General features: G+C 43.6%; 1 pseudogene; it reads left to right on the top strand.

Annotated features, from left to right (window-relative positions):
* Nucleotides 1–1,874: 1,874 nt before the first annotated feature.
* On the top strand, nucleotides 1,875–9,164 carry LOC107528097 (heat shock cognate 71 kDa protein pseudogene; annotated as a pseudogene).
* The last annotated feature ends 405 nt before the right edge of the window (nucleotides 9,165–9,569 follow it).

Below are 9,569 nucleotides of genomic sequence, written 5' to 3' on the forward strand. Positions count from 1 at the left end.
TAGAGATTATTATTGGGGCAGGGCCACAGGCACAGTTTAAAAATTTTTAAATATTATCAAATTATTTCATATTGAATAATGGCAGTTGGTATTTTTGTGAGGTCTTTTTTTTAAAAATTTATTTTTATTGTTGAAATTATTACAGGTGTCCCATTCCCACCCCCCACCCCCCCTTGCCCCTCTCCACCCTGCTTCCTCCTCCTCCCCAGACCTTCACCCCATTATTGTCTGTGTCCATGGGTTATGCATATAAGTTCTTTGGTTAATCTCTTCCTACCCCCAGCCCCTCTTCCCTCTTCTCTCTTCCCTCTTCCCTCTTCCCTCTTCCCTCTTCCCTCTTCCCTCTTCCCTCTTCCCTCTTCCCTCTTCCCTGTTCCCTGTTCCCTCTTCCCTCTTCCCTCTTCCGAGATATGACTGTCTGTTGCATGCTTCAGTGTCTCTGGGTCTAATTTGTTTGTCAGTTTCTTTTGTTCGTTAGCTGCTTCTTAGAGAAGACCCTTCAACATTTCCTGTAGTGCTGGTCTGGTGGTGATGAATTCCTTTAGCTTTTCCTTGTCTGAGAAGCTCTTTATCTGACCTTCAATTCTAAATGATAGCTTTGCTGGGTAGAGTAATCTTGGTTGTAGTTCCATGTTTTTCATCACTTTGAATATTTCTTGCCACTTCCTTCTGGCCTGCAAAGTTTCTGTTGAGAAATCAGCTGACAGTCATATGGGGGCTCCCTTGTAGGTGACTAACTGCTTTTCTCCTGCTACTTTTAATATTCTCTCTTTGTCTTTAACCTTTGGCATTTTAATTATGATGTGTCTTGCTGTGGGCCTCTTTGTGTTCCTCTTGTTTGGGACCCTCTGTGCTTCCTGGACTTGTAAGTCTATTCCTTTCCCCAGCTAGGGGAAGTTTTCTGTCATTTTTTCAAATAGGTTTTCAATTTCTTCCTCTCTTTATTCTCCTTCTGGTGCTATCATAATGCTAATGTTGGTATACCTGAAATTGTCCCAGAGACTCCTTACACTATCTTCATATTTCTGGATTCTTTTTTCTTTTTGCTGTTGATTAGGTGTTTTTTGCTTCCTCATATTCCAGCTTGCTAATGTGATTCTTGGTGTCCTCTATTCTGTTGATTCCATGTAAATTATTCTTCCTTTCAGTTAGTGTAGCCTTCATTTCTGACAGGTTCTTCATTATGTCATTGATGCTCTCACTAGTTTCCTTAAAAGTCTTACTAAGACCCTTTACATTCTCATTAAGTGCCTTGAGCATCCTTATAACCATTGTTTTGAACTCTGTATCTAGTAGCTTGCTTGGCTCCGTTCTTTTTCTGGAGATTTCTTCTGTTCTTTCCTTTGTGACATGTTTCTTTGCTTCCACATTTAGCCTGCTTCCTGGTGTTTGTTTCTATGTATTAGGTAGAGCTGCTATGTCTCCTGGAATTTGTAGAGTGGCTTTGTGTCGTAGGTGTCCAATGGGGCTCAATGTCCTGAGTCTTCCCAGCCACCTGAACTGGGTCTTCTCGGTGCTCCCCTGTGTGGGCTGTGTGCACTGTCCTGTTGTAGGTGAGATTTGGTTGTTATTGGCATCACTGAGAGGAATTGACCGGCAGGCCAATCATCTGTGAGAACAGGCTGCACCTACAGCTGAAGAGCTGATGTGCTGGAGACACCCCTATAGAGCAGGATTTACTTTAGTGGAGCTTTGGTGTTCACTGAGTCCTCCCCTTGAGTATGTCACTCATGGATGTGGTAGGATTGTAATCCAGCATGGTTGAAGCTCACCACTGGGTGCACTGTCTCTGGTTCCTCCTGTGAGGTACAAAGTCAACCTCTGCCTGTGTTTTTCCCAGAGCCACCCAGCATGAGATACACAGCAACCTGTAGATGGCTGCTACTTGTGTTGGCCTCAGAGGTGCACAAGAGAGGCCAAGCTATGAACCATTGCAGGCTGCCACTAGTTACAGGCCTGGAGCCCCTTACCGAGAGGTATGGGGCATACTGAGGCCAAATGCTTGTTTGAGATTTTAGGAAAGTCCTAAGCCTGAGGCAAGAGAGGCCACTTGCATAGAAAAGCCACTGGAAATGGCTTGGATGAGCTTGCAAGTAGGGAGGGACAGAGCGAAAGGTGTGAGCCAGGTTGATGGAGATTCAGATATGGTGCCTGCCTGCCGACTCTGTGGGGGGAGGGCTTGTCAAAGGAACAATGGCCTTTTCCAGCTCTTCTGTCTTGGAGAAAGCTGCCCCTCCAGCTCTTTCCTGGATTCCAGGCAAGTTAGTTTCTCCCTGAGTGTTGCAAGTTCCTTTCAAGCTGCTGTCTAGCGCTGGAGCTCAGAGGGGGTGCATCTGAGTAAGTCCATGTGCCAGCCCTTTAAGAGGAACTGCCTGGGGCTCCTGCAGCCACTGTGTCACTCAGCCACGACCCCCGTTGGTTTTTACAGCCCAAAGTTGGGGGGGCCTGATGTGGGGCTGGGACCCCTCACTCTCTTGTGGGAGACCTCCACAGCTGGGGTATCCCTCTTGATTTTAAACCACTGCACCCATTTCCAAGGTTTCTGGTTTCTGTGATTCTGTCCAGTTCCACCCTGTGTCCGCCCCTCCTACCAGTCTTGATGTGCTTCTTTAATTTCCTAGTTGTAGGACTTCTGTTCAGCTAGATCTCAGGAGATTCTGAATGATGGCTATTCTGTATTTTAGTTGTAATTTTGATGTGGTTGTGGGAGGTGGCAGATACCACGGTTACCTATGCCGCCACCTTGTTGTCCTCTATTTTTGTGAGGTATTGATTCATTTCTTCTAAGTTGACAGATGTGAGTGTACAGATTTGTTTGTAGCATTTTCTTACCCTTGAAATAATCATTTTAATTATTTTAAATTTGTTGAGATTTGTTTTATGGCCTAGGATATGGTAATGTTTTGTGGGCTCTTGAAAAAACTATGGATTCTGCTGTTGTGGGTGGAGTATGTTATAAATACCAACCCACTGATGGTGTTGAGTCCATCTGTATTTTTGCTGATTTTTTTTGTCTAATTGTTCTATTGATTGTTGAGAGAGGAGTGCTGAAGTTAACTATACTTGTGGATTTGTCTGTTTCTCATTTCAGTGCTGTCAGTTTTTGCTTCCTATACTTTGCAGCTCTATTGTTTGGTCCATACACATTTAGGATTGCTATGTCTTCTTGGTGGACTGATCCCTTTATCATTATGTATTGTCCCTTCTTATTCTAATAATCTTTGTTCTGCAGTCTACTTTACTTAACATTAATATAGCCACCCCTGCTTTCCCTTGATTAATAATTGCATGATATGCTTTTTTCCATCATTTTACTTTCAACCTTGTATCATTATATTCAAAGTGAATTTCTTGTTCACAGCATATAGTTAGGTCATGTTTTGTAATCCAACCTGCAGATCTCTGTCTTTTAATTTGTATATTTAGACTATTTATATTTAATGTAATTATTGATATGTTAGGATAAGTCTACCATTTTCATTTGTCTTTTTCTCTTGCCTTTCTGTGTGTTACTGGAACAAATTATAAAATTCCATTTTGAGTAATCTTTTTTTAAAAGTTTCTCTTTTAATATAGCTTTTATATTGGTTGTTCTTAGTTTTACATTGTATATACATAACTTATCACAGTCTATTGGTGGTGTCATTTTACCAGTTTGAGTGACGTATGAAACCTTACCTCTCTTTACCCTCCCCTATTTATAAATCTTAAATATTTTCTCTACATAAATCAAAACCATATCAGACAATGTTATAAAGTCCCTACTCTCCATTAGGCCTCCTTTGACACCACTCCATCAGGGAAGGATGGGCATCTCATTACTGTTGGGTAGGGGTAGAAGTCTAGTTGCCCCATGTGGTCTCCATTGATACCATGAGGGGTCTGAGTGCTAGTTATTGGCCAGTGGGGATAAAATTCCTGCCTCCCTACTTGTCTTCACTTATATCTGCCCCTCTAGGTGTTGGAGCCTCTTATTAGAGCCTTGTGTGTGTGGGAGCCTAGGCTTCCTACTTGACCTTTGCTGGTGTGAATGAATGAGGGTAGAGCTACAGATTCTTCTGTGATATTTGTCTAGAGTAGAATAGCTATTATCTGAAAGTTTCTGTCTTGCTCCTTTCTGGTCCTTTGGCTAGAGAGAGCAGACTTTTGTTTTTTTTTATGGTATGTTCCCACTGGCATCTCCAGGCTGCTGGCCTCTTTAGCAACACATTTGGACTATATGAGGCAAAAAGACAGCCCAAAGTATTCACCACTGTGTTCTTTGGGTTCCAAAGTCCTTAGTGAATCTACCTTTTTCTCTCTACTTTTCAGACTTCTTATATTTGATTTATAAATAATGTCCAGAGTTTTTCATTGTATTTAGCAGAGAAAAAAAAATATGAAAAAGTACACCTACCACTAATTGTTTAAAAATATTTTATGTACTTTCAAACTTAACGTCACCCAGAAAATTAAGTCAAAAATCTCTGCATCATGCTTGGTCCCTCACTTTCCCTCATTTTCCATCAGTAAGTCTGCTTGGCACTTTCTTTGAAACATATTTAGATCCTCTCCTCTCTATTATCCATTAGCCAAGGTTGAGTCAGCATCTCCTTTATGCTATAGTTTGGAATACTGGTCGCTCTGCCTTCACCCTTGCTACTGCAACTCGTTCTCTGCACAATTGTTAACTGTAAACTTTATTATTATTATTATTTTTAAATATATCTTTATTGATTTCAGAGAGAGGAAAGGAGAGGGAGAGAGAGATATAGAAACATCAATGATGAGAGAGTCATTGATAGGCTGCAGCCCGCAACCCGGGCATGTGCCCTGACCGGGAATCGAACCCTGATCGCCTGGATCCTAGGTCGATGCTCAACCGCTGAGCCACGCCCGGCTGGGCAACAGTAAACTTTAAAAAACAAATTACTTCATGTCACTACCCAGCTTAAGAACCTCTAAATAGTTTCTCATTATACTTTGAATAAAATATGAATTACCTATCCTAATCTATTAAGTCCCCAAATAATCTACCCTTTGCCTACATCTCCAACTGCATTTCCTCTATTCCCCCCTTAAACCAAAATCATACTTACCTCATTTTTCTCTCCTAAGTTCTTCTATCTTGTACCTGCCTCAGGGCCTTTGCACTTACTATTGCAGAACCCAGAGTGTGTTTCTCCCAGGTCCTCACAGGGTTGCTTTTGCTCATGTGAATTCCAGCTAAAATATGACCTCTTCTGAGAAGACTTCCCTACCACCCCCTTACTCAAATAACTTTCTATATCAGCACCCTGTTTAATTTTCTACAAAGTATTTATAACTAATATCTCTGGTCTATTTACTTACTAGCCATCAGCTGTCTTTTCCCTCTGATATATAAATTTCATGAGATCAGGGTCATTGCCTGAGATGCACTAGGGGCACAGTATCTAAATAATTTTTACTGAAAGGATGAATTTAATCAAATCCTAATGAGCTAATTATGTATAAGAGTCTGTGTTGGGTGCAAGACAGTATTTCACATCTGACATATTGAATATGAACACTGACCTTTTGTAATAAGTGAGATAGAGAGGTGGAGGGTGGGCTGCTCCAAATGAAGATGTCATTGAGGAGCCATATCCAGCCAGTTATGCCTATGACTCAAATCAACAAAGTACTTTGATGAGGGTCCTCACTGGCATCCTAGAGCTGGAAAGATCATGCCCAAGTTTTCCTTGGATCTTGGTAGTTCTTGTCCATTCACCTACAGCCCAAGAATCAGGTTCTTCATCACAATGGAGGCCACAGCCCTCCAGCAGTGAACACTCTGTGGTTAGGGATGCTGATGTGTGACTAATAATCGGACGTGTTTGAGATCACTCTCATTTGGTTTCTGGGTCACGTGCTGGAAGAAATATACTAGCTCTTTATCTGCTGTCTATTCATATTTCATGCTTCCTTCTGCACGTTTTATCTAAATTAAATCTCTCTTTCACTGGGGGAGACCTTCGGCTATCAGCTGCTATTTTTAGAATAGTAGTCAAGACTTGGATCTTCAAAACAGGAGGCCCCAGGGCTCCCCGCTGACTGCTGTGCTTACTCAGCCAGACCACTGTGGCTCTGAAGGTTAGCATTTCTTTTTTTTCTGCCACTAGGAATTGTTCAGCCAGTACACCAGTGGTACCTAAAAGTCAAGGCCTTCTCCACCAGTCCTTCCAGGATGTCCCCCATAGGCTCCAAAGTCACAACCCCAAGGACAGCATTGAGGTTCTGCCTCTCACGCTTGCCTGGCTCTTTTTTTTCCCATTTGAGTAGATAGACTCCCAAGGGAAAGGACATGTAATAGCAAGCTACAGATCTGCAGGGGGGAGACAAGGACCTGGAAGCTCAGATTTCTGCACTGCATCGAGAATGTTGCCGAAGGCCAGCTGTTAATAGTCTGGGCCCTGTTGCTCTTTTCTGTGACACTGTGGGTAGAGCTGGGGTGGGCAAGGGGTAACCAATGGCACTCCTGTGGGCCAGGTATGTGGAGGTCTCTCTTCCAGGGCTGAGGGACCTGTCAGATGGGGAAGTGTGGAGGGGCTAAGCTTGGTTTTCCCTTGGAGCACTTATACTAGAATGGCCACTGCTGCCACTGGGCCTGACTTCCAGGGTGGGGGATTAAACTTGAAAACTGAGGCCCCCATGCAGATACAAACCCCCTTCTTTGGTTCCCCTCAGCAGAACTTGGACAAATTGGCATCTCCAAGGGGATTTTATCAAACTCTAAGGGAGAACATGGGCTATAAATGAAGATGATACTAGAGGCAGAAAAAGTTTAGCTCACACAGTCCAGGACTCATGTCACCCTGCGTAGTCTGTGTCCTGTGTCCCCTGGTCTAGGCTCCTAGACTGCCTCCTTGTGGAGGACACCTTCTCTCCTCCCTGATGTCAGAATCTGTTTTCCCAGATGTTAGTGCTTGGTTTCCCTGACACTTGCAGTTCTTTAAGGTCAAGGCCAAGGAAAAATGCTAATTCTGCCTCTCATGTAGGGACTTCCCACTCAGTTTTAGATGCTGGTCCAAAGATGGCCTTTCTCCAGCCACCCAAAAAGACGGTGCATTTCAGGTGAGATCCTTTCTCTGCTTATAGAAAGCAATTTTGTTCTTAACATGTCCAAGGGTGAAACAATTAAGAACATTCATTCAAGATCTTCCCACAATGCTTTGTGCGGGAATTTCCTGATAAATGGTGCTCCAATGAGGCAAATTTAAAGAGTGAAGGCTTAGAAAGATGCATTTTGGAAAACTTTCTCTTTTTCTCAATGCCTTTCTCAGAGCATCTCTGTTTTGGTGTCATTCATGACATTCACACATTTAATACATTTCTTGTCATTAGTTGTGTCTGAGAGCTTTTATAAGCTTCTTGGCAGGTAGGTTTTCCACGTTTTATGGCTTGTGAAGAATACCTCCTTCATTGTAGTGGGAGGAATCTAGCTCTGGGGCTAACAGCGGTGGGGAGGAATTTCCTCCACTGTGAGATGAAAGGTGTACTGGACTGGATAGTTTCCACATTTTCACTCCTAAAGGTGCTTTTTATACCTTTCATATCTCAGTGTTTGCTTTCTCACTTTTCTTTTTTTAAAATTTATTTTTCAATTATAGCTGACGTTCAATATTACTTTACATATGTTTCAGGTGACTTTCTCACTGTTTAAAAATTGAATTTTCTGGGGTGACATTGTTTAATAAGATCATATAGTTTTCAAGTGTACCTTTCTATGATATTTCCTTGTGTGCCCACCACCCACTGTCAAATCTACGAAGACATGGAGACAACCAAAGTGTCCTTTGATAGAGGATTGGGTAAAGAAGATGTGGTACATATATAATATGGAGTAGTACTCAGCTGTAAGAAAAAATGAAATACTACCATTTGTGACAACATGGGTGGACAACCGTATGGTCAACCATTTCACTGCAGAGTTCAAGTGCAAGCTTAAGGAAGATGTCAGTGAGAGCAAGGGGGCCGGCCGTCGCCTCCTTACTGCTTGCGCACGTGCTAAGCGAACTCTCTCTTCCGGCACCCAGGCCAGCATTGAGATTGATTTGCTCTGTGAAGGAATCGACTTCTGTACCTCTATCCCCCCTGCTGATTTGATGAATGTTGATCTTTTCTGTGGCACCCTGGACCCCGTAGAGAAAGCCCTTTAGGATGCCAAGCTCCACAAGTCCCAGATCCATGATATTGTCCTGGTGGGTGGTTCTACCCGTATCCCCAAGGTTCAGAACCCCCTACAGGACTTCCTCGGTGGGGAAGAGTGAATAAGAGCATCAACCCCGACGAGGCTGCTGCTCACGGTGCAGCTCTCCCGGCAGCCATCCCCTCTGGAGTCAAATCTGAAAATGTTCAAGATTTGCTGCTGTTGGATGTCACTGCTCTCTCCCTTGGCATTGAGACTGCTGGTGGAGTCATGACTGCTCATCAAGGCAATGCCACCATTCCTGCCAGCAGACACAGACCGTCACTGCCTGCTCTGCCAGCCAGCCCGGTGCGCTCATTCAGGTTCATGAAGGTGAGTGCGCTGTGACCACCGACGGCAAACCTGCGTGGCAAGTTGGAACTCGCAGGCATACCTCCCGCACCTCGAGGTGGTCCTCAGGTTGAAGTCACTTCTGATATTGATGCCAGTGGCATCCTCAGCACCTCTGCTGTGGATGAGTACAGGAAAAGGGAACAAGGTCACCATCTCTAACGACAGGGCCATCTGAGCAAGGACGAGGCTGAGCGCGTGGCCCAGGAAGCCGAGAAGCTCAGTGCTGATGAGAAGCTGGGCCGCGTGTCTTCCAAGAACTCACTTGGATCCTACGCATTCAACACGAAAGCAGCTATTGGAGATGAAAAACTTCAAGGTGAGATCAACGATGAGAACAGATAGAATGTTCTTGACAAGTGCAGTGAAATCATCAGCTGGCTTGATAAGAGCCAGCCTGCAGAAAGGAAGAGTTTGAACATCAGCAGAAAGAGTTGGGGAAATGTCTGCAACTCTGTCATCACCGAGCTGTACCAGAGTGCAGGAGGCCCACCAGGAGGAATGCCTGGGGCTTCCCTGTGGTGGACCCCCTCCGTCTGGTGGTGCCTCCTCTGGGCCCACCGTTGAAAAGGTCGATGAGGCCAACCTTACCATAGACTTAGCATTGTTCCACACAAAATCTTGAAGGACCCAAATTTGTAACACATTCCATGGCAGTTTTAAAAGTTGAGCTGCTGTATAGTAAATAACTGGGCATTCTTAATACTTGAATATGGACTGTGTGCACAGGGAAAGGAAATAATGCACTTTATAAGCATTGTATTGTAAAGTGGAAAACATGATGTCTTAAATAAAACTATTTAAAATTGGCATCATAAAAAAATAAAGTGCTTAGCCCTGAGCATGGTACATTGTAAGTGCTCAATAAATCCTTCTTAGTTACTACTGCAGTTGTGCAAATATGACATAACATTATCAGAGTGAGTGGAGGAGACTTGGAAATGAGTCATCGAGCCAAGAATGGTTTATTGAGTGCTATCTCTACACTCAGCGAGAATGGGCTATATCTTCTTCCATCAGTTATCCGAAA

This window comes from Miniopterus natalensis, chromosome 2 (assembly GCF_054644295.1).
Source record: "Miniopterus natalensis isolate mMinNat1 chromosome 2, mMinNat1.hap1, whole genome shotgun sequence".
NCBI classification, from domain to species: Eukaryota; Metazoa; Chordata; class Mammalia; order Chiroptera; family Miniopteridae; genus Miniopterus; species Miniopterus natalensis.